The 22,885-nt window shown below is 47.3% G+C and overlaps 1 protein-coding gene across 3 annotated transcripts in view; it reads left to right on the plus strand.

The window, feature by feature from the left end:
* The window catches only part of St6gal1 (ST6 beta-galactoside alpha-2,6-sialyltransferase 1), a 119,593-nt gene that overhangs the window by 24,466 nt on the left and 72,242 nt on the right, over nt 1-22,885 (plus strand). For 2 of the 3 annotated variants that reach the window (XM_021636160.2, XM_060370139.1), the window contains exons 2-3: nt 4,908-5,048; nt 8,395-8,554. The gene's annotated coding sequence lies outside the window, so the exon portion shown is untranslated. The remainder of the gene's footprint in view (nt 1-4,907; nt 5,049-8,394; nt 8,555-22,885) is intronic. The other variant, XM_021636161.2, reaches the window with a different exon arrangement.

Consider the following 22,885-nt stretch of genomic DNA (forward strand, 5'->3'; position numbering starts at 1 on the left):
CCAGAGAAGAAGGCCTTCACTGCCTTGCCCCAAGAAGAAAAAAAATATGAAGTGGGGGGACCAATTCAGATGTTAAACCCAGTGAGGGACCCTTGTGGGGTCTGAGGGTGGTTGGAGAGCTGCTGGGAGAAACAGGTAGGGTTGGGAGGATGGACTGATGGAGTGAGTGCTCCATGGAGACCACCAGGATGCACATGCTGGCTGGGGATGAGGGAGTTATGCAAGGGTGTCAGTGACCTGCCCAGTGGGCATCATGCATCTCAGCAAATCCATCCAGGTATACCTTAGCAACCCCCGTTGCTCCACGAGCCCATGATTGCTGTACATCAAAGAGGATTTTTGTGAAAGAGATTCAGGATGGACACAGTAGCGGAGCAGAGAGCTCACGGCTACTCCAGCCACCAAGCCTGAGCTGTCTCTGGGTCAGATGGTTTCCTGTCTGCCTCTTCTAGCGTCCCTGGTCTCTGCTTGCCAGCTTTGTCCTCCTTCAGGTCCCTACCGTTCCTTTCCCCATCTTATCTGTGTCATTTGCTACTTTCCCTTTAACCCCTAGGGCCTACCCTCAATCTTTAAAGCAATATCTGGCCAGCCTATGTCTTTAATTGTCATTAAAGTCCTGATCTTCATCTACCCCAGCAGGCTCAGGAGTGTGGGTGACCTGTATCATTTGGGAATGTTGGAAGCCTGCAAGCTATTTACTTAAGGTCTGTGGAAAGACCCTAGGGAGCCCACAATCCCCTCAGGGGCCTGCCAGTTGTTGGGGCTAGAATACAGATTATATCTGGATAATCAGCTAGGAAAGGCCAGGAGAATGGCTCCCTCTTGCCAGTGACATCCGGGTCTCAGAAATCCAGCCATTTGCTTGGACAGATTACCTGGTGAATTATTTACCCCTCACTAAATAAAAGTGGCGTAGAATAAAAGAAGGCAAGGAGCCTGACTAACTACAGAGAGAACGTGTGTGGGGGTCGGGGGTGGGGTGGGGGATTTCCCACTAAGGAAGCTGGTGAGCCAGCTGCCCAGGCTCCTCCTGTCCCTGGGAAGGCCCAGGAAGCCTGCTGCTGCTCTCCCCTACCTGGGAGCAGGCAGTCAGTGCTCTGCTCCCTGGCTGCCTGCCTTCACCACAGTGCCTCTGGCTGGCTTCTGGTGTTTTGTTGACATTAATTATGCACAGCAACAAGGTGCCCAGGGCCTCCAGCAACTCTTTTAGTATCACCTGTTGCCTTTACTGTGTTCTGCCCAGAATCTTAGCGAAGCCTTGGTATTTCCAGCCCTGCAAATGGCAAGGCAGGCTTCAATTTTCTGTTTCCAATCACCTGTCTTCTCTGGGGATGGCCCTTGGTTTTCTTTGTCTCTAACACTCCCCCCCACCCCCCCACCTGGATATTTGTTTTTGTGTTTTGACTACCCCTTTCCCGCCCTTCCTGGCTTTCTCATTTCTCCTTGCCTGTTCTCACTCGGATTTAGCGTCAAGGATCGTATCTTAATCTGAAGCTGAGCTTATTGGGAACACAAGAAAGGACAACCCAGACGCCTGGTACCTCATGTTCTTTTCCACTAGCGTGGCTGTGGTGTGGAGGAGAGAGCACCATGGGACGGGTGCACTCCTCTCTAGCCCAGTGGGCTTGGAGGCCACACGGTTCTACTATACAAAAACCTGAGCAATTTGGAAAATCTTTGACCCAGCAATTTGATTTGTGGCTTAAGGAATTAATTATGGGTTTCAAACATACATACATACATACATACATATATATATATATATATGGAGGAAGAGAGAGAGAGAGAGAGAGAGAGAGAGAAAGGGAACATGGATCTTGGGAGATGTGGAGAGGGCAGAAGGGGTAGGGGCTGTTCCAGAGACCTCTGGATTTTATCATTTGTTCTTGTTGAATTTCCAGTATAGTGTCTTCCCATTTGACTCCAGCCTAGCAAATTTGCAGGGCTCAGGTATTGGGAAGTCTTCTGTGTAAGTATCTATAAAATCAATTTGCTAATTTTTTGGAAAAAAAAAATAGCCCACAATAAAATTAAGCAGACCCAAAGTCTGAACATTTCAATAGTTAGAATATGAAGATATTATAGACTAGCTTCATGTTAATATAGATATAATATAGAATATAAGTAATATTTGATTATATATGAATATGATATGAAGATGTGGAGCTGCATATTAGATTTTAAGTTTTCAGCATCAAATATATTTTATGCTCATATCCTCCACCAAAAAATGAAAAAAATTGCATGATGGAGTTGAAGTAGAGAACCAATTAGCTTTATATCCTCTTTCATGACTCCTGACCTTTGCCTACATTCAGGCCTTTCTTCTCACGCAGTTGTTCCCCTTTTGTGTTCTCCTGTCTACATGCTATTCTGTGCCCACAAGCATACTTGTTTACATATAAGCATATATTATGGCCAAGTCCCACCGTTGAAGGAGAATATGTGGCTTTTTTTTTTATGTGATTTTGTTTAATGCTATCTAGAACTTGGCATTCCAAGTTCTTCCATTTTCTGCAAATTTTGTAATTTCAGTTTTTTGTTTTGTTTTGTTTTGTTTTTAGAGCTGAATTGCATCGCACATGCAATTCCTCCCCCCACGCTGTTTTCATGATTTATTTATCTGTTGATGGGCCAATAAGTTGGTTCCAATTGTTGCAATGGTAAATAAAACAGCAATAGAAATGAGGTTAAAAAATCTCTATGGTAAGGCATATGCCCAGGAGTGAAATAGCTGGGTCATACGGTAGTTCTATTTTTAACTTAGTTTTTTGTTTTGTTTTGAGAAAGAGTCAAACTGATTTCCACAATGGCTGTATTAATCTGCACCTCCCACCAACAGGGAATAAGGATTCCTTTCTCCCCACATCGTCTTCAACATTTGTTGTCAGATTTGTTGATTGGACGGTATCTCAAAGCAGTTTTAATTGATATTTCCCTGATGGCTGGGGATATTGAAGACTTGAAAATACCCTGTTAGCCCTTTGCGTCTCTTTCTGTTTTCTTTTTTGAAAATGATCTATTCAGTTCCTCTGCCTATTTGTTAGTTGACAATTTTGTTTCCTTGGATTTCAGTTTATGCAATTCTCTGTAATTCTGGATATTAGCCCTGTGTCTAAAGGGTAACTGGCAAAGATTTTCTCCCATTCTGTGAGCTGTGTGTGTGCCCTGCTGGCCATTTCTGTTGCTTGTGCAGAAACTTTTTATTTTCCTGCAGTCCTGTTTGTTAGTAGTTGCGGTCAGCTCCTGTGCTGTTCGTGTTCTGTTAAACCTTCTTGCCTACCCTGATGGAGAGTACCCTGTGTTTCCTTCTTGAAATCAAGGTTGTTTCCGGTTTTAAATAAAGACCCTTGATCCATTTTGAAATGAGCTTTGTCTAAGGTGGGCATGTGGATCTAATTTCATTTTCTGCAGGTGAAAATCCTGTGTTGCCAGCCCTGTTTGTTAAATAGGATACCCCTGCCACCCCACCCCCAACCCGGTATGTTTTCACCTCATTGTCAGAACCTCGGTGGGCACAGTGTGGTATTTATTTCTGTGTCCTTTTTTCTGTTGCATTGGTTGCCCTATCTGTTTTGATGCCAGTACCAGGTAGTTTTTATCATTATAGCACTACTATTGTAGAGTAGTGTACAATACTATAGAAACAGTACAATATAATATTAATATAATATCTGAGGTCAGGTATTGGGATGCTTCCAGCTTTACTTTTACTTTCTAGGATTGCTTTGGCTAGTCATGTTCTTTTGTGGTTTCATATGAATTCTTGAATTGTTTTTCTGCAAACTTGTGAGATAGGACATTAGGATTTTGATAGGTCTTGCATTAGATCTGTAAATTAATTTTTTGGTGGCACATCCATTTTGACAACATTAATTCTGTCAACCAGGAACACGAACGGTTTCCCCATTGTTTAGTGTTTTCCGTGGCCTCCTTTTTTTAATATCTTGAAGTTTTTGTTGTAGAGGTCTTTCACTTCTTTGTTTTGATGTATCTCTAAACATTTAACTTTTGGGAGGAGGGGAGTGATAAAGTTTCAAATACTATTTGTAAATTAGCACAAAAAGAATTAGACACCAAGCCCTTGAAGATCATGTAGAATTTATAGTCTAAGTATGTAGGGCACTGGACATAGATCGTGGAGGACCCAGGGGCACGTGCATATTATATCACCATTAACTGGCACTGAAGAACACCATGTGAACTCACTGTGAATCACACCCCAGCATTTCCCATCTTTATAAAAGATCTGGCTGACCAAAAAAGATGAAAAGCAAGAATCAGAAAGGCTATGCTTATCATGTGTAGTTTTCTCTTTCTTTTCACCTAAATTTTACTGCTATTATCTTTAAATGTATAAATGGAACCTATATTTCTTTGGTACAAGGTAAGATTCAGTTACTTTAAAATTTTCACTCCATCTTCTCAGATGTAACATAGGGATTGGGAAATCAGACCCAGCAAGAAATGCTTCTGGAATGAATGAGAAGTTACACTTACGTTTGTAAGAGTAGAAACAGTATACCGTTGGTTGGGGAATTGAGCAGGTTTGATGAGATTAACAAAACTGCAGGCTTTGTCTAGACACGGGATGTCTTCTTTGTTTGACGATGTCTTCTTACTTTGCTTTCTCGATACTAATACTGAGTAGCATCAGGATTCATTGGCTTTAGTAAAGTCTTCTTTACTCAGTTTGTAACTCAGACTGAGCAAAAACGGTGGGCATCAATTGGGAAGATTCATCACCTTCCTTCTTCCCGGAAGTGATGAGCCCTGAAAGGGCTCTGAAGTGGGAGTTACTCGGTCAGGGAGGAGGGAGCGAGGGAGAGAGGCAAGGCTGCCCACTCTCATGTTTGTATTTATACCTGTGCCTATGAGCTCAGCTTGCATTCTTCTTTTCCCTGCAGGCAGGGGTAGAGTCCACTGTGCCAAGCTCAGCAGCCGGCGGCCTAGAGAGAAGCAACCAGTGCCTCAGAAGTCAACTGAAATGAACTGGCCCCCTTGAGCCTTTCCAATACCTGGTACCCACTTTCCATCCCAATGCTGAGGTAAGAACCCCTAAATCCAGCTGGAAGGAGAGGGCGCAATGCCTCTTTGGGGGAAAGGCGGTAGGAATTCTCTAAGGCTCAGGGGAGAAGGAGTAGTTGTTTTTAGTTCCAACCATCTCAGCTCACACAGAGGCAAAGTCACTGGAGGCCAAAGGCTTTGATTTGTAAGGTGCAGAACTTCCAGACTCTTCCATTTTTCTCCAAGGCTAAGGAAATTGGAACCCTAAGGAGAATGAACTTAACCCTCAAGGTAAGACTACAGAAGATTCAGAAGGATGTTACTATGCTGTGTTCTGCACAGGAAAGCGAGCTCCCAGGAAAACACGTGCATATGCCTGCATGTTTACACAAGCTCACACACACACGCACATATACACGCACATGCACATGGGCACACGTCAACCTAAGAGACACCGATAACACAAATTATGCAGGGAGGTGATGGCAAAGCATTCCAGTAGGTTTACCGGAAGCCATTTTAATAAACTTACCTGTGTGCTGGATATAGAGGCTGTAAGTACTCCTTGGACGTTTGGAAGAAAATGAAGCAGGTCCAGACCAGTTCTGTGTTAGCATCCTCTACACTAAGGAAGGATGCTGGTGCTTTCTGCGTGGAGTTGAAAGAACGGCTCCTTGAGGGGCCAGGAGAGCTTACTTCTCATCCAGAAACTCTCAGGGCTGCTTCAAAGCATTCAGGATTTTTCTTCCCAGCATATTTTTATTGATTTTTTTTTTGAGTTTCACATAATGCACCTCAATGACATTCACTTTCTAGTCCTCCCAGTACTCTTGTGACCTCCTCCAAAAGAAAGAAGAGGAGGAAAGAAGAAGAAAAAGGAGGAGAAGAAGAGGAAGAGGAAGAAGAGGAAGAGGAAGAAGGAGAAGAAGGAGGAGGAGGAGGAGGAGGAGGAGGAGGAGGAGGAGGAGGAGGAGAAGAAGAAGAAGAAGAAGAAGAAGAAGAAGAAGAAGAAGAAGAAGAAGAAAGAAGAAGAAAGAAGAAGAAAGAAGAAGAAATACAGAGTCCAATCTGTGTTTCCCCATACTCACCGGAGCATGCTCAAACTTCCAGTGGCCAGCCCCTTAAAGAAAGCTGGGTGCTCAAACCTCCCCCACACCCACCTGCCAGAAACTGTGAAGAGCTACACTTCAGCACCCTTATCACAGTTTTAAGAGTTCTCTTCAACGGCTTCCTCTTCAGTGTTTCTTTGGGGAGGGGGAAGTTGTCACAGAAGCCTTCTGTGTCTCTCATTCTCAACTTTGAGTCTTCAGCATCCAGGAATTTTACAAACTTTGCTTGTTAAAAATTGTTAAAAACAGAACAGAAAAAAACATTATCAACACACACACACACACACACACACACACACACACACACACACGAAGAAAAACAAGACAAAACAGTTTGCAGCTTAAAGTTGATCATTGTGGGAAAGTGATGTATTGCTATGGAAACTGGAGAAGCTACAAAGCAGGCTTTCTGGAAGTTTCTTTTTCTTCTGGTGCTGTTGGCGCTCAAGCCTAGGGGCTTGCTCATGCTAGGCAAGTGCAGTACCACCCACTCTGAGTCTCCTCCCCTGTGTGCGGTGACTCATGGGTAGCTATAAGGGGTCCGGCTACATAATGGCTGTGAGAATGTCTGATTCTGTGAGGCTCCTTGCCCGCTGCAGGAGGGAGTTAGGCAAGCAGGAAACGTTTGGTTTATTGATGGAGAGAAACTGGCTGAATTGCTCTCTCTGATTGACATCTTGGGGGGTTCTGAATTATTGATACCCTTTCATAAAGGCGATGAAAACCCTCCATTTACTGACCAACATCTGGGCTGCATTTTCCTTCCTGGAAAAGTTGAGAGGCTGGTCCGAGAAGGGTGACTAGGAATCTCAGCCACACTGGATGTGAAAGTCAGGACCCAAGTCAGAGCCTTCGGACTCATAATCTCTGAGGGAGGGTGAGGGTGACTTCCTGCCAAACATGAAGCTTCAACAAAAGCCTCTTTCTCCCTTCAAGGCCCTGCTGTCAGCAGATTAGAGCTAATTAAATTAGCATAATGGAGTCCTGGCCTCTGCCCTTCTCCTTTCTGAGTTTTCTGCCTCCTACTTAGCACTTCTTGCCTGTGTCCTTAAAAGGGGGGTCGGGGACAGGGTGAGACATTGGTCACATTTTAGTTTTCCTTTTGTGGCCCAGGAAATTAGAAAGGTAGAAAGGGTCACAGCTTTCATCTGGGCCCCCATCCTAGGACTCCCTCCACCTAGCTGCTGGTGGTCAGCCCTTGGGGTGAAGCTACGGGATGCTGGGGAAGAAGCTGGACTGGGGGTCGGGGCCAGGGATCTGAGGCTGCCTGACCTCTGAGCTGCTGTGTGTAACCAACAAGGGACCATGACAGTTCTTTGGCTGGCAGCCTTGCGTCTGCCCTTCCCGGGCCTTTCCCTGCATAGCTGCCAAAGCCTGGGTACCCTTCAGAAGCAGCTTATAGTTTCTGGGATGGAGCCCTCCTTCCTCGTCAGGGGCTTGGTTTTCCTTGCCGATGCTGATGCTGTTCTTGCTCTGAGGACTGGGAAGAATCTTTGTGAGGTAAGAAAGGGCAGGGCACGGATTGAGCATCCACCCTCTCTGCTTTGTCTGTGTGCCCTCTTCCCTGTGGCACTGCGTCTGCGCCCACGTCTCAGATGAGGAAGCTGAAGCAAGTGGTCATCCAGGCAGGGGTTCCCAAGCCAGCTTCAGCAAGCATTTCCCCACCTAAGGGTTAATCTCCCAGGAACTCTTTCTGCCTTTGCTTTCTGCAGCTTGATGGCCCAGGCGAGTGAGTGAGCCTGCTGCAATCAGCCCAGCCTTCCCTGCTAGCCAGCAACCAGGTTGCTTCCCCTCCCCCCAGATTTCTTTACAAGGATCCTATGATGAATCTGTTTGTTTTTTTTTTCCCCTCTGTTGAGTGGAAGTAGGGTCTACATATATGAGAGAACATAAGGCAGTTTGTCTTTCTGAATCTTCACTCACCACAAGGATTTCAGCCCTATCCATTTTCTGCAAGTGCCATGATTAGGTTTTCTTCTTCTTCTTTTTTTTTTAATGGCTGCCTAATCTAGCTGGTTCCACCTCCCTGGTATTGTGAAAGGTGTTGCTATAAACAGAGATACGCAAGGCATTTCTCTGGAGTGTTGGCTGACCCCTTCAGGAGTATATCCAAGAGCAATAGAGCTGAATCAGAGTCAGTTTCCTGACAAACCTCCATATGGACTCATGGGAGGCACAAGCAGCTTCTGAGAATCCTCCATAGGGATTCAACGGTGACTGTACTAGTTGACACGCTCATCAGCGGTGAATAATGTTCCTTTCCCTACATCTTCTACAGACTTTGTTGCTGTTTGCTTTCTTGACTCAGCTGAGATGGAATTGCAGACTAGTTTTAATCTGCATCTCCCTGGTAGCCAAGGACACTGAATGTTTTGGAATGCATACGCTGCCTGTTTAGTTCATCAACACATTCATTGACTCAACATTTGTTGCCTGAGGTAGGTGGCGACTTCCTCCCATTCTGTAGGCTGTCCATTCACCCCATGCTTGTTCTCTTTGTTGGACGGAAGCTTCTTGATTTCATTTCAACCCTTAGGACTATTTCTTGTGCTACTGGAGTCCCGTTCAGAAAATATTCCAAGCAAGAAGACGTTGATCTAGTTTTGTGGATATTTATTGTCTACTATATGGCAGCCAAATGACCCAGTCTGCTTGGGTAAGAAATTCTGGCCCAGCCTTGCGTACACAGATCCGACAAGGACAAGGGGAGGAACTTCCTGGAAGCAAGACCGTATAGGATATAGGCCCTCCTTTCTGCTGGAACCATGCCCCTCCAGCTTGTCTTTCAAGGACTCTGAAAGAGAAAACTACCCACTTTTAACTAAAGCTGCTGTGCATCCCAGGGTGTGTAGACCTCTAACCTCAGTTTGAAGTGTTCGGTCTCTGACTACCACTCTAGACAACACCAGCTAGAGTCGTTTAGAAGAGGAAACAACAAGCGAGATAATGCCCCTGCTAGACTGCCCTGTGGGCAATCCTGGGGTGCATTTTCTTGATAGATAATTGATTTAGGAGGGTCTCTCTCACTGAGGGTGGGGCAGCCCCCGAGCTGGTGGTCTTGGGTTCTATAAGAAAGCAGGCTGAGCAAGCCATGAGGAGCCAGTAAGCAGCACCCTCTGTGGCTCCTGCGTCAGCTCCAGGTTCCTGCCTCGACTTCCTGCGCTGGCTTCCTTTGATGATGGACCATGATGTGGAAGTGAGAGTGAACGGAACCCTTTCCTCCTCAAGTTGCTTTTGGTCATGGTATTCTACCAGAGCAATAGAAACCCTAACGAGGACACCTGGGGAACAGGGGTAACCCTGGAGAGGAGGCAGAGTGGCCAGGGGCTGTCTAGGAAGGCACTGCCAGGTGGAGAAGGGGGCTCTGCTTTGAGCTGGGGGTGGGGTGGGGTACAGTTTCACCCAGAGTTGAGACTCCTTTTGACTGTGGCACCCAAGCAGCTTCAGAGAGAGGAAGAGCTAGGCTCTGAAGAGTGCACAGAGAACATAAAATAGGGTTGAAAGTGTTCCTTCACCTCCTTCCTTGGAAAAAGCAGAGATCCAGAAAGGGGAAGGGCTTGTTTATTGCTCACTTGGAACTGGACTTGGTGTCCTGACTGACCAAGGTCTGTCTCATCAAGCCTTCTTGGCCAAACAGAGTGCTACCTTCCTGCCCCAGGAAGGTAAATTAGCCATTTCTTCCTTTATTGTTAAAAGGGTGTGGGTGTCCCACAGTTTAACCACCCACCTTTAGGCAAATATTTGGATTGCTTTCAGTGTGCAACTATTAATGTCAGGAAGAAAAAAAAACTTTATATAGCCACACACATAGATTTCTCTTGTGAAAACCCATGGTAGAATCTGGCAATATCCTAGGGTCAGTGTGCGTTTTTCAGGAAATGGTAAACTGTCTCCTAGAACAGGGCCCTGGCATTGTAGGTGCTCCTTGCCAATCCTTGTCTGTGACAGGTTTCAAACCTGGGACAAGTGGCTGAGGTGTCTCTTTAACATATCTAAGTGGACGCCGGCTGTCGGCTCTCCCCGCATCCCTTAGTCCCTACCTGTTACAGGGCTCTCCTGGCTGGCATACCTGGTCCCCTACCCTGAATTCTCCAGCCCAAGGGGCCAGGTTGCTCTTCCGTAAAAGTCAGCCATTTTGGTTACCCTTTCTCTTTGTACTTTTGGCCTCCTGGCTGCTGCATCTGGTTTCCCCAACCCTCTCCCTACGAGGCACAGTTCATGCTGGTCATGTCCAGTCAGGTTTCTTCCCGATGTCCCTGCCTCTGAGGGCTATGCTCTCCCACATAGCTATAATAAACCTTTTCCTCTGCCATTCCTAGGACCAGCTATTGCCTTTCGTTTTTATTTCTGTTTTTCATTCAGTCTGCCAGGTGGTTTTCAGCTTTACCCATTTCCCCCGGGATTCTTCTTTGCAGTGTTGGCACTTCCCTCCTGGTTAATGCTGCTCGGCCTTTTTTCATGTGCCCATCAGCTATCTACGTATTTCCTTACATGAAGTTTCAGCTCAAACTTCAGGGCTTTTATTTAAAAACAAACAAAAACAAAAACAAAAACAAAAAACCGGTTCTATAAAAAATTGAGTATCTTACGATTCTTTTGAAAGATTTCCTTAAATATTCTACCAACAAGGCTTTCTTGGCTAAGTGGCCAGGTTGTAGCCACTTCCTCAAGCTCTGCTCCATTTATGGAGCTGGAGATACAGACAAGCAACCCAATAGTTATAACCCTGTTGAATTAGTATGATGCATGTCTGGTAAGAGGATAGCAGCAATCCTGACGTGTCTTGGGGGAGAATGATGGTTTTCCGGGAAAGGAAGGGTTAGCTGTGTGTGTAGAGGCAGACAACTGCTTGAGTAGAGGCTTGTTCACGGGACTTTCAGAGCTACGGGTGGTCGGATCTGCTTTGAGCACTGGGGTTTGGAGCAGATGGATGTGCTCTGTAATCCCAGTGCCCTGTGCTCTCCTGTTTGTTCTCACATCCATTTTGTTTTGAAATAATTACAGAATCCACAGAAAGCTCCACAGGTGGGTCGGAGAGGTGGAAAACAACTTTGATTTTGCCAGCGGGCCCCATCTTGTGTAATTACAGGACGTTGGGAAGGGCGGGCTCCTGAAACCGCTGTCCTGAGCCTGCAGTGCTCAAACGTTCTCTGCAGAGTCCAGGGCATCCACTGCTGCGATTGGGACTCAGCAGTGTTCCATAGCCAAGAGAACCTCCCTAGCGCTCTGCCTGTGTCATCCCACCGGTTCCTCCCCATTCTCCCCTTGGATCATTGTCTCATACAACATGCAGTTTTCGAGATGCATTTTTGGCATTCCTTGTAATCCCTCTCAACTCTGCTGACTCTATCACTAGCCGGGTACCAGTCCGTAATACTCAGTGGATGTACGGCACCTAACCGGTACATTTGTCACCTTTCTGCTGCTGTGACGAAATAACCGTGACCAGAAGTGAGTCAAGGAAGAAAGTTTGTTTTGGTTTATGATTCCAGAGGGTCAGAGTTCGTACTGGTAGATACGGCAGCAAGGCGCAGGCGTGCTGGCAGGAACATCCCAGCCACCTGGAGGAAACACAGAGTGGACTGGAAGTGGGGCGAGGCTGTGAACGCTCGAAACCTTCCCTTGGGGACATGTGTTACTCCAGTAAAGTCACTCGTAGAGGTTCCATAGTCCCATAGCCTCCCCAGACGGCTGCCAGAGGTTTAAATGCCTTAGCCTGTGGGGGACTAATTACTCTTGTTCAAATCACTGTACCCACTGAAAGATAGTTTAGTTGTTCCCAGGCTTTGGGGTGTTGAAAATAGGGCTGGTGTCGGCAGTGCACAGGCTTATGTGTAAACATGAAGTTGTTTGTTTGTTTGTTTGCTTTCTTTGTTTTTGTCTTTTCCTTTCTCTGGGACAATTGCCCAGGACTAGAAGCAGTCGGTTCTATGGCAAACGTATTTTTCAGTTTTTAAAGAGACTGACAGGCTGTTTTGGAGAGTGATGACTCACTCCACACCCTCCGTACCTTCCTTCCCACGTCGGGTAACGCCGGCTTGCTTCCTCAGCTGTGCCAACCATGCTGGGGTGGCCTCTTGTCCCTTACCGCTTCTTCTTCAGCCTGAGAATGACATACATGCTCTATGTGGTTACCCTAGTCCAGCCTTTCATCCGCTGATGGACCCGTGGGTACTCCAGGACTCCGAAAGTGTGACCTCAGGGCTAGCCATCTTTTTCTGTTGTGGAGTGTGCCTCTGACTGTGTTCTTCACTCTGCTGAATTAGCAATTAGCAGTCCTGATGACCAGGACTCACGTGGCAGAAGGAGAAAACAGACCCCACCAGCTGTCCTTCGACTTCCACAGAAACGCTGTAGATCATGCACCCACACATATTCACAAAACAAATACGCAGTAAATAGACGTATGTGAGAGAGGAAGGGAGGGAGAGGAGAAAGAGAGAGAGATGATTTTTTTAAAAAAGTAAGTTGCTGAGTTGTGCAACCATTGTCCCAATCTATTATTGGTGTTGGGTAACCTTTCCAAGTAATAGACGAGAATATTTTTTTTTTAATTTTGCATAAGATTAGTTCTGTGCTTCCAGCAGGAGGATTTCATTCATTAATTAAATTACTAATTAGTTGATATTGATTGATTAAATGGTTGTTTCCTCAGCGCCTGCTGAAGCCACAGTTGGGCTAGGCACAAAACCAAATAAAGAAATAAGCAGGTGCCAATGGCTGCTTTTCTGCAGCTGGCCAGCCTCTTGTGGAAGGCAGGCTTAACCTTGACTGGGCTCTCTGGGTTTCTGGTGTGGAGCTGTGGTGGCTGCCGGGCCGCTGTTTGTTTTCTGCCCTATGACTCTGTTTGTAGAGCAGGTAGAGAGGCCTTGTTTCTGCAGTTCCTTGTGGTGTGCTCAGTTACTGGCCCAGCAGCAGGAACAAGATGCTTCCCACATCTGTAAATAGCTTGACGCATTGGCAGGCCCGGGTGCATGATCTCTGGAGGAAGGAGGAGATGGTGAGCTGATTACAGTGCTTGGGTTTGACAGGTGGCATTGAAGACATCTGTCCAGGGTAAATGAAGGGCCCGTGGCCAGTGAGGGGCCCTAGAGTCTAAGGGTCTACAGATTCAAAGGCTAGTGCTGCTTGGTGGCTGGGGAGCAAGGCGGCGCTCCCTGGACTGCGAACAGAGTGGCTTAAACACAGGGATTGTTTTAAGTGTCTGAGGTACTTTTTGATTATTCAGAGCTAGTCTTGAGGGTGGCTTCATCTTGTACAGGTGAGGCATCTGAAACGGAGGTTGGTTAGGAGGCTGTGGCGAGGGTTGTGAAGGTAGGCAATAGGGACCAAACCTGTGCAAGGGGAATGGAACACAAGGTGTGGATGGGAGTGAAACTCTGCTAGGTGAACACAGCCAGTCTCTCCTCTGTCCCCATGTTCTCCTCAGCTCTAATTCTGCCCTAGCCACCTGTGCTGCTCCTGACCCTTGAACTCTGCCTGTCCTCATTTGCATCAGCAGCTTCTCCATACCACTTCTCTCTCTTCTCCCCAGCAAGCTTTCCTTGCACTTCTTGTCTCTCTTATCCCTTGCTCCAGGGTATGTGTGTGCGTGCGTGCGTGTGTGTGCGTGCATGTGTGTGTGTGTGTGTGTGGTGTGTGTGTATGTGTATGGTTCATGAGTGTGTATATGTGTGAATGTGTGAGCGTGTGTATGTATGTATGTGTATGTTTGTGTGAGTGACTGTGTGTATTCATGTGTGTGGTGTGTGTAAGTGTGTATGTGCATGTGTGTGTGTGTGTGTGTGTGTGTGTGTGTGTGTGTGTACTGTTCTATTGAGCAGGATTGCAGCACAGAGAGATTTCCACAAGAGTGCTCAGCTGTACCCACATTACAGAGGTGAATGAGGTGAGCCTGAGAGGCCAGGCCCTCAGGGTTATAATCAGGTTCAGATAGGCTTCTGCTATCCATAGGTGCCAATCTGAGCTTCCACAACTGACTGAGTTTCTCTTTAAATCTGAGTCCTAGAAGTTTCCCTTATCCCATCCCTGTTCTGGCCCTGGAGACAGTGGTCCTGGGAGGCTGGAGAAAGCCTTGGTCTGCTAAGCACGGATACTCCAGGACTGCAGAGCCGAGCTGCTTCAGAAGCTCCGGAAGCTTCATGGAGGTCACGCTTCTCCCTTGTTCCTACCCGGAGTCAGGGCTCTAGAGCCAAGCTGTCCAGAGCACAGATTATATTCAGCTAGTGTGAGATCCCCAGGAGATGTGGCCAGTTGTTCTGTACCTTGTCCACCTCTGTCCACCCTTTCTTTTCTCCCCAGAACTAAAGATAGATCTGATTGACAGTTGGCTCTGCTCTGTATCAGAAGCTGAGAATCCCATTTAGGAGGTGGATGGCTGTTTTCATGCATTGCATCAGGGTGATGGATGGTGTTTTGCATACATCACATTCTTAAATGGACCTTTAACGTAGGTGTCATCATTCCAAATCTTCCTGCTGAGGAAACTAAGGCTGGGGGGGCTGATTTCAGTTATGTGTTGACTCTGCTGTGGGTGTAAAACCTGGGTTTTTTGTCCTGTCTGCCATCCCACTTCAGTTATTGGTACTTACTGAGCGCCTGTCGTAAGTTCAGAGATCTTGTGAATAAAGAGCAGGCGAGTCCTTCGAGCCCCTCACCCCAGGGTGCTCTCCCATGTCTCCTGTCTCAGGCAGCTCTGCTGTTGGGGTTTGCTACTGCTAAGAAGTCACAGAGCTGGATTCCCCTGCGCCTGGCCTTCACAGCATTCCCTGGAAGCCCACAGGTGAGGGCTACGGCTGGGCCCCTCCCTCTGACCCCTAGCTATTTCCCTTGGCCTCCCCCAGAGAGCCCTGAGTCCCTCCTGATAAAGATGAGTTTCCTTGGCCACCACCACCCTCAGCCCCAGTGAGAATTTAGACACAAGTTTTTCACTTGCCATTTCAGACTGTTTGCCAGAGTTTGCGGAAAAACGCCTGTATTAGTAATGCCCTCACTGGGAACAGCAGAGGCTGCCAGGCCGTCATGTGAGACCTCTGAAAAGGACTCAGCGAGAGGTCTAGAGCGCTGCTGGACCCACTGGGTCAGGGGGAAACTTGATCCTATGAAGAGCAGGGGGGAAGGGGGGAGGCAGAAAGCATTTGGAAGCATTCCTCTGTCTCCCTTAGAGACAGAGCAGCCCTCGCCTCTGGGCGCTGACTCCACTCGCTCCTTGGTGGGGCTCTTTGAAGCTTTACCAACATAAAAACAAAGATATTAATAATTAGTTTAGCAATAGAGAGGCATGGCTGCTTACAGCACCCACTTAGAATGAAATTAGCTTTAGTGCTCAGAACTAGGCTGTGGGGGGCCCGTGTGTATTATGTGTGTGTCCCTGTGTCCTTGTGACTGTGTGAGAGATCCTTTCAAAGATGAGAAGACGGTTTCTCATTTAGGCCTATGAAGGTAATAAGGGGCAGTGGTAGGATGCAAACCCGGGACTGTTTGGCTTCTTTTCAGGACCTTGGTGCCTCTAGACACACACTGACGTTTCTCAGGTTGTCCCTGCACTTGGTCCTGTTATGAGTTTTACGTGAGCTCCTGAGCTCTAACAACCTGAGAAGAGAGACAAAGATCCAGTGTGCTCTCCTCTCAAGTCCATGTTTGGGCTCTAACACGAATGAGGATAAGGTTTAACCAGATTTCCAGAAGTATGTGTAGCCAAGCAATCCTGGACAAGGTGTGATTTCCCTCAGCTCTAGTCTCCCCATGAGACAAGTTTCTCTTCTGCTCATCCCCAGGACCTCAGCCTTTTCTTTCAGTGTGAGATCCTTGAAGGGGAAATTTAGGGTTCATGAGGTGCACTGATTCTGTAGTCTGACAGCCAAAGAGACAGCCGCAAGTGTCCCTTCAGAATGTCCTCATTGCTCTCAGGGAGGTTACAGTCTGCTTTGGGTCTCATCTCTGTCACCACGGCTAAGCCTGCCGTTCCTAGGCGGACTTGACTGAGTTCAGCATCCCCTGGTCCAGGGTGGCGGGATGCTGGCCAGGAGTGGGAGAAGATGGACCACAGCTTGCCTGCTGCCTGCTGGGGTGCTGCCTCGATGGCGCTTCACATTCTACCAAAGCTCATCACAGTAGGACCAGTGGTTCTCCACCTTCCTAATGCTGTGGCCCTTTAATAGAGCTCCTCATGTCCCCCCCAACCTTTAAATTTTTTTCATTGCTACTTTATAACTGTAACTTTGCTAACGTTATGCATCATACTGTAAACACTTTTTTGAGAGAGAGGTTTGGCAAGGGGGGCTGTGACCCACAGGCTGAGAACCACTGGTTTAGAGAAAACAGTATCTTGATGTCCCTTGCTTGGGGTGGAGCCAGTCATCCCTGGAGCAGAGGCCTCCTGGGAGCCCATCACTGAGCCCCACACTCTCCCAGCTTCCCCAGCTCTGAGCATAACAGGGCCATCCGTGACCCAGTTTTTGCTTTGCTGGCCTCAGCTAGGCTTTACCTTGCTCTGTCTGGCGAACTCCTATTTATCCTTCAAAACAGGGTAAACCTTTTTTGACTTCCTCTAGCAAAGCTGGCAGCACCCCGGCCTGCAGTTCTTAAAGCTTCACACAGTTTTGTTTGTTTCTTCTACCCCTAAGGCCTGAGCGGCAGAGACTGGATCCTTTTTGTTCTTGACTCACACTGACTTGGGACACATCTGTGCACAAGAGGGGATGAGGGCCGATGCATAAGTTGCACACTAATGTGTGACTCACAGGTGGTCTACCTTTTATCAGAATCCTAGGCTGAGCTGTTGCTCAAGAGGAGACATGGTGAGCTGGTTGCTCTGAAGGCCAGGCATAGTACCCAAAGTCCTCGTGTCCTAACCTGGGTCCCCAGTCCTCAAGGGTCCTATCAGGGGTCGTAGAGTGGGAGTGACTGCGCAGACAGTGAGGCATGGGTTCCTCAGGCAAGACTCACAGACTCTGGCCAGTCTGCCTTTCAGGACAGGATCCCCATGAGGCGGGGCTGAGTGCAGACTTGGAGGAAGAGTGGGCGTCCTGGTCACTCCCCAAGGGAGTTGGGGAGAAGCGTGCAAAGTGGGATAAAAGCGGTGGCTCCAGGAAGCCCAAGGCAAGCTTCCCTTCCTCCCTGTGGCACTCAGGGGCACTTGCTGGGTAGTGCCACTCCCTAAGAGCAGCTCCTGAGGAAGCAACACGAACTGTGTCCAAACCTCAACTTGGACCCAGTACTGCTCACGTAGGCCTTTCTGCCCCGCTGGCATCCTGCCCATCTACATCCTCCTACGGCAGAGGCTTCTGGGAGGTCCTTAGTGTAGCGCTTTGTATTCTGCACATGGCCAGGCCTGAGTTTAAGCCCCGGTCTCAGAGACTCTTAACGGCTAATTAGGGCGGCTCTGAGAAGAGCAGGAAGGACATTATTGTTTGCTGAGGTCCTTGGGCCGCCGCGACTGATTCTGACCAGAGTTTTTATGAGCTGGGCATTGCTCAATGTGGCACGTGACCATTGCTTTGTTAACGGCTCCAAATCCCCTGTAAGTAGATGCTGGTGACACTGTGAAGTCAGAGAGGCATACTTGAACCGCAGTAAAGTTAAGTTAACTAGAGTATGAGTAAAGGATGTTGCTGTGCTGTGGACAGCTGTGCCTCTTCTTGGCTGCTGTGCCATTGCCTGCCAGTTGTCCAGCCCTAAGACTCCACGGGTCTCTTGTTAAAACTTAACCCAGATGGGAAGGAGGGCGCTCTGGTAATAACAGGATTCTGTTTTAGAAACACTGTTTGATAACTTCTTGCCTATAAGGGCGTGGCTCGTGGTGGGCCCTCGTGTAAGCTCGTGTCTTATGATTGAATTAAAAAACTTTACTGTTGTTCCAACGAGGGGGTTAAGGCTTCTCATAATATTTCCTATAAGCCCACACCTGTTTGTTTATATCCCCCATTTTTATTCATTATTAGCCAGATAGAGCCAAGTAATTGTGGTAATGATACTTGCTTTTTTTCCCAATGCTGCAATGCTAGTAAATTTACTAGCTGGTTACTCGCATGCCTCGCTGGGTGCCTGTGCTCATTGATGCCCCTCACCCTATGACTCTTTTCAGACAGAAAAGGGATCTTGGAATTACAGCCGCCATTGTTACTGCCATCTCATTGGCGGCTGTTGGAGCTACCACCGCGGCATTAGCCATGAGTCATACTGGGCAGACTGCTCAGACCCTGAATAACCTTTTAGCCAATGTAGCTCATGCCTTAGATGTACAAAAAGGAATTAATGCTCAACTAAAAGGAGGTTTGATGGTGTTCAATCAGAGGATTGACCTCGTGCAGGAGCAAATTGATACCCTATGGCAAATCGCTCAACTTGGCTGTCAATGAAAGTATGCTGGACTTTGAGTCACTAGCATACAACATGAGAATTTTCCCTGTGCTGCAAATCTGTCTAAACAATTGTCTAGTATATTTTAGGTAATTGGACTGGAGAATTCGATACTGTGATGGAGCAGCTGAGAGTGGCCATTGTCATGATAAATTCTACCAGAGTGGACGCAGGACTAGCTACAGGATTATCATCATGGATTGCTGCAGCCATGAATCATCTGAAGGAATGGGTGGGCATGGGAGCGTTAGCAGGCCTTCTGGTGTTGGTCTCCTTGGTTTGCCTGTGGTATATATGCAAGATTAGAGTCTCACAACAGTGTAAAGCAGCCATGATCATTCAGGCCTTTACAGCCATTGAAGCAGGACATTCTCCCCAAGCATGGTTGGCTACCATAAAAAGCCAAAATGTTACGCTCAGGATGCGAGGCTAAGCACTGCACTCAGGGTCAGCCGCTTTGGACCCAGAGAAGAGCATGTCTGATTGCATTCGGGTTGATGCCCCAGGTCCCGCCTCTGAGAAAAAGGTATCGGACGGGTCTGATGCTCTTTGGGTGGATGACACCTAAATGAACATCAGTGCAAAGTCCCAATTTATTTCTAATATCAGAGATCAGACCTCTACTCTTGCCTGATGCGTCTAAAACAAAAAGGGGGAACTGTAGAGAGCTGCGTAATGCTGCGTCTGAAAGATGGAGCTGGTTTCCGCCTTCCACCTTCCCGATGGTGAGTGCTCTCTGTCAAGAACAACTCCACATTTGGCTAAGGCCGAGGATCTGGCTTGCTTCCATGTATGTGGACCTATCTGCATTGCCCACGTGGCATGCTGAGGTTGGCTACCCAGAGGCTATTTAAAGTGGGCTGGCTTTCCCTAGGGTCAGATGATTGTTCAAGGTTCCTGAATAAACTGCATTGAAAAAAAAATCTCATACAAAAAAAAAAAAAAAAAACTTTACTGTGAAAGGATAGTCATCTTGCAAAACCTCGTTAGTCCTAGGACTCGATCTTAAAGAGGATGTAGGGTCTGGATTAGTGAGTTGCCATCCCGAAAGTCTAAATCCATAACTATTTGTGACTAGAACGAACTGTCTTTCATAGTCCCGACCACTTGGGGTCAGGCTGCCGTGAGCTAGGGGTGATGACCAGGAAGCTTATTCTGCAACCCATATTATTCTGTGTGTGCAGGCCCTGCCCCCCTCCCCCGTGAGGAGCTCTGAGTGCAGCTGCAAGGTGGAACACTGGACTAAACATGGGGTGTGACATCTCCACATGAGAAAGAAGAAAGTGTCAGACGTTCAGGGCAAAATGAACATAACAGTGTATTCAAGTATCAGGGCAGCACCGGAACCAGAGAAGGCCAGTGAGTTTTCACGGACTGGTCAGGAGTGAGACAGGCAAGCATATCTGCCAGGTCCGGGTACAGACCCTTTGTGAAGGTTGTCAGGAAGCCTGTGATTGCTGACGTCCTTGTTTGCAGTCCAGTGTCTGTACTAAGTAGGATTTCAGGTTTGCTTACCCAAGAGCTCCAGTTTTAGAGGTAATAGTTACCAGAGAAATTGGCCTCGTTGCTTTGATAGGAGTGTGTCAGAGGCTGCAGTTGGATAGGTGACTTCCGCTGCTTCAGGTCCTCCGAGGCTGCCCTGATGTGCATAGGTGTTGGGCTTCTGGTTGAAGCCATGCCACTAGTAGACTCAAGCACTCTGCTCTCATTGACTGGTGGATAGAGCCTTTCTAACTCGTCTTTGTTTAAGTTCTCATCTTGTGCGGTATTAGTTACAGAAGATTGTAGTGAGAATTGTGTAATTTTGGTTTCTTTTAAAAACACAGAAATGGGGCAGTGGTGGCACACACCTTTAATCCCAGCAATCAGGAGGCAGAGGCAGGCTGATCTTTGTGAGTTCAAGGCCAGCTTGGTCTACAGACAGACAGCCAGGGCTACACAGAGAAACCCTGAATCAAAAAACAAAATCAATCAATCCATCAACCCTCCCAAAATGTTATGTAAACATGTTTTTGTTTTAATCCCAGGTGTGGAGATATGGGGCTCTTCATAGCAGGTGACTGATTTGCCTCATGTTCTTGTCAGGATGTTGCTTTGCCAGCTGCAGATAGTTTTTGCCGGTGTGTGACATCTGGAATTCTGGGAACTTTTCAGAGGAGATATAAGTGCTAGGGCCTCCTGGGGAGGTTGAGTTGCTGTTGTTGGCTGGTTGGTGGTTGGATGCTGTTGGTTGCTGTTTGTCAAGTTGTCATGCTCAAAGAAACGAGAAGAAGAAATTAGAGATCCTGCCAGGGAAGGTCAAACTCGCCCCAAGGAACTGGTTGCCTCTAATCAGCAGGAAGATAACGTCACTCTTTCCCCCCTCTAATGTTTTGTTTTGTTTTGTTTTTCCTCTCCTATCTAGTGCTAGGGGTTAATAAGAGTAGAAAAGGGTGGAAGGGAAAAAGGAACCCATAAAATAGCAAATACCAGCTCCAGAAGATACTGAGGGGAGTTTCCCCATCAGACACTGGGTTCCATCTTCTACCCTAGCATTTTCTATTTCCAACTGCATACTTGAGAAAACTTATCAAAAGCTTCCTATAGCATAGGAACACTGTATAGGGTCCTGGTGTAGCCAAATGAAGCCCATGGGAAGAGCTTCCTCAGATATTTCCATCCCAAAGATCCAAGATACCCTGGGAGTTAGGATCCACTAGAACTTTTTTGTGAACCCTCACAGGGTTCTGGACCCTGTCTCACTTAATCCTCACACCAACTCCGTAATCCTGGTCATAGAGTTCCTGTTTTACGAACAAATTGTCGGAGACCCACAGATCTGACCTTGGGTTGTCTTAGGTAACCATAGTGCCATAGGGTGATGAATGGCACTGGTCTTCACACTGAGGCCTCTGTGCCTCACAGACTAGAATGTCCTGCCCATGTCATTTACTGTAACGTTAGCAAGTCTTGCTTCCTTGGGTAAGAAGGAAACTAGGGATTAGTTGCTCCGATTGGTATGAAAGAGTGAATCTATGAACAGATCGCACTGGGGGTGGGATGGGGGTGGAGATGGGGTGGGGTCCACGCACACACTGGAAGTTATGCTCACATTTGAGATGTGGCTCTGATGATTGCAGCAGAGATGGAGTGCTGGTATATGGGTCTCGGGGATTCTCCTGTGCCTGTGGTAGAACGAGAATGCCCCCCCATACGTCCATATGTTTGAATGCTCAGTCCCCAGTTAGTGGAACTATTTGGGAAGGATTAGCAAGTGTGGCTTGTTGGAGAAGGTGTGTTATTGTGTGTAGGCTTTGAGGTTTGGGCCCTCCAGGCCCAGCCTCTCTCTCTCTCTCTCTCTCTCTCTCTGTCTTTTTTTTTCTCCCTCTGCCTGTTGCCTCTGGATCAGTTGTAAATTCTTAGCTACCATTTCAGCACCATGCCTACCAGCCTGCTGCTGTGTGTTCCTTTCTAGCCTCCTGAGTATCTGAAATTATAAACATGGATCACGTGGGCCTGCTAGGCTTCCTTTCTAATTTAAACGATGTTAGCCTGATTAGGATTGTTAATTGTGTGCACACACCTGAAATCCCAGTTCTCAGGAGGCTAGTTCAAGAAGATCATGAGTTCAAGGCCAGCCTAGGTTACACAGTGAGACCATGTCTAGGGGGAAAACAGTGATTTAAGTAATATGTCAATAATGGGAAAAGAAAGACATGGGAGGCAAATTTCCAAAAATATTTTCAGGTCACAAATAGCACATTCTGACCATATGGACTCAACAACCTTTCTGGGTTTTCTGTAAAGAAATAAAATACGGGAATGGCCACTGTGAGCCAGGAGGACTCTGGGTCAGGATGACTTGAACTCAAGGTCAGAAGGAAGAGTCAAGATCCCATGATGGCCAAAATATTGTGCAGTGAGGAGAGTGAGGAAGGTTCTTTCTGGTGTGCAGGGTGACAAACACCAGCTGCCTAGTTATCTCAGGATAGCCCTAGGAGGTGGGTATAAGAGCTGCTGAGTGTCCCCAAGATCGCATCGCTATGAAGTGACGGAGCTGGGTTTAAACTCAGAGAGGACACGTGTGTAGCCTGTGGAGGAAAACGTAACCGACAGGTCAGCAACGTCCCAAGTCACGCACACATCCCTTCTGGAGCTCCTTCTGACCCAACACATCTGCTCGGGCTGCCTGCTCCGTTTGACCGTCCGATCTGGGTTTCCACTGTTTGACCCCAGAACTGTTTCTCTCTGGCTCCTCATTTTCCACTGAAAGCAGCACCACCCTTCTAGTTGGGGTACCCCAGTCCTGAAGTTATTCAGACTCTTGGTTTGCAGCCACATCGAGACACCGGGTATGCTTTCAGACCACATGGAATAAACATTCACATCTTATCAGCACTGCCGCAGACAACCTAGTCTAAGCCGCGCTG

Source organism: Meriones unguiculatus, chromosome 17 (assembly GCF_030254825.1).
Source record: "Meriones unguiculatus strain TT.TT164.6M chromosome 17, Bangor_MerUng_6.1, whole genome shotgun sequence".
Lineage (NCBI taxonomy): Eukaryota > Metazoa > Chordata > Mammalia > Rodentia > Muridae > Meriones > Meriones unguiculatus.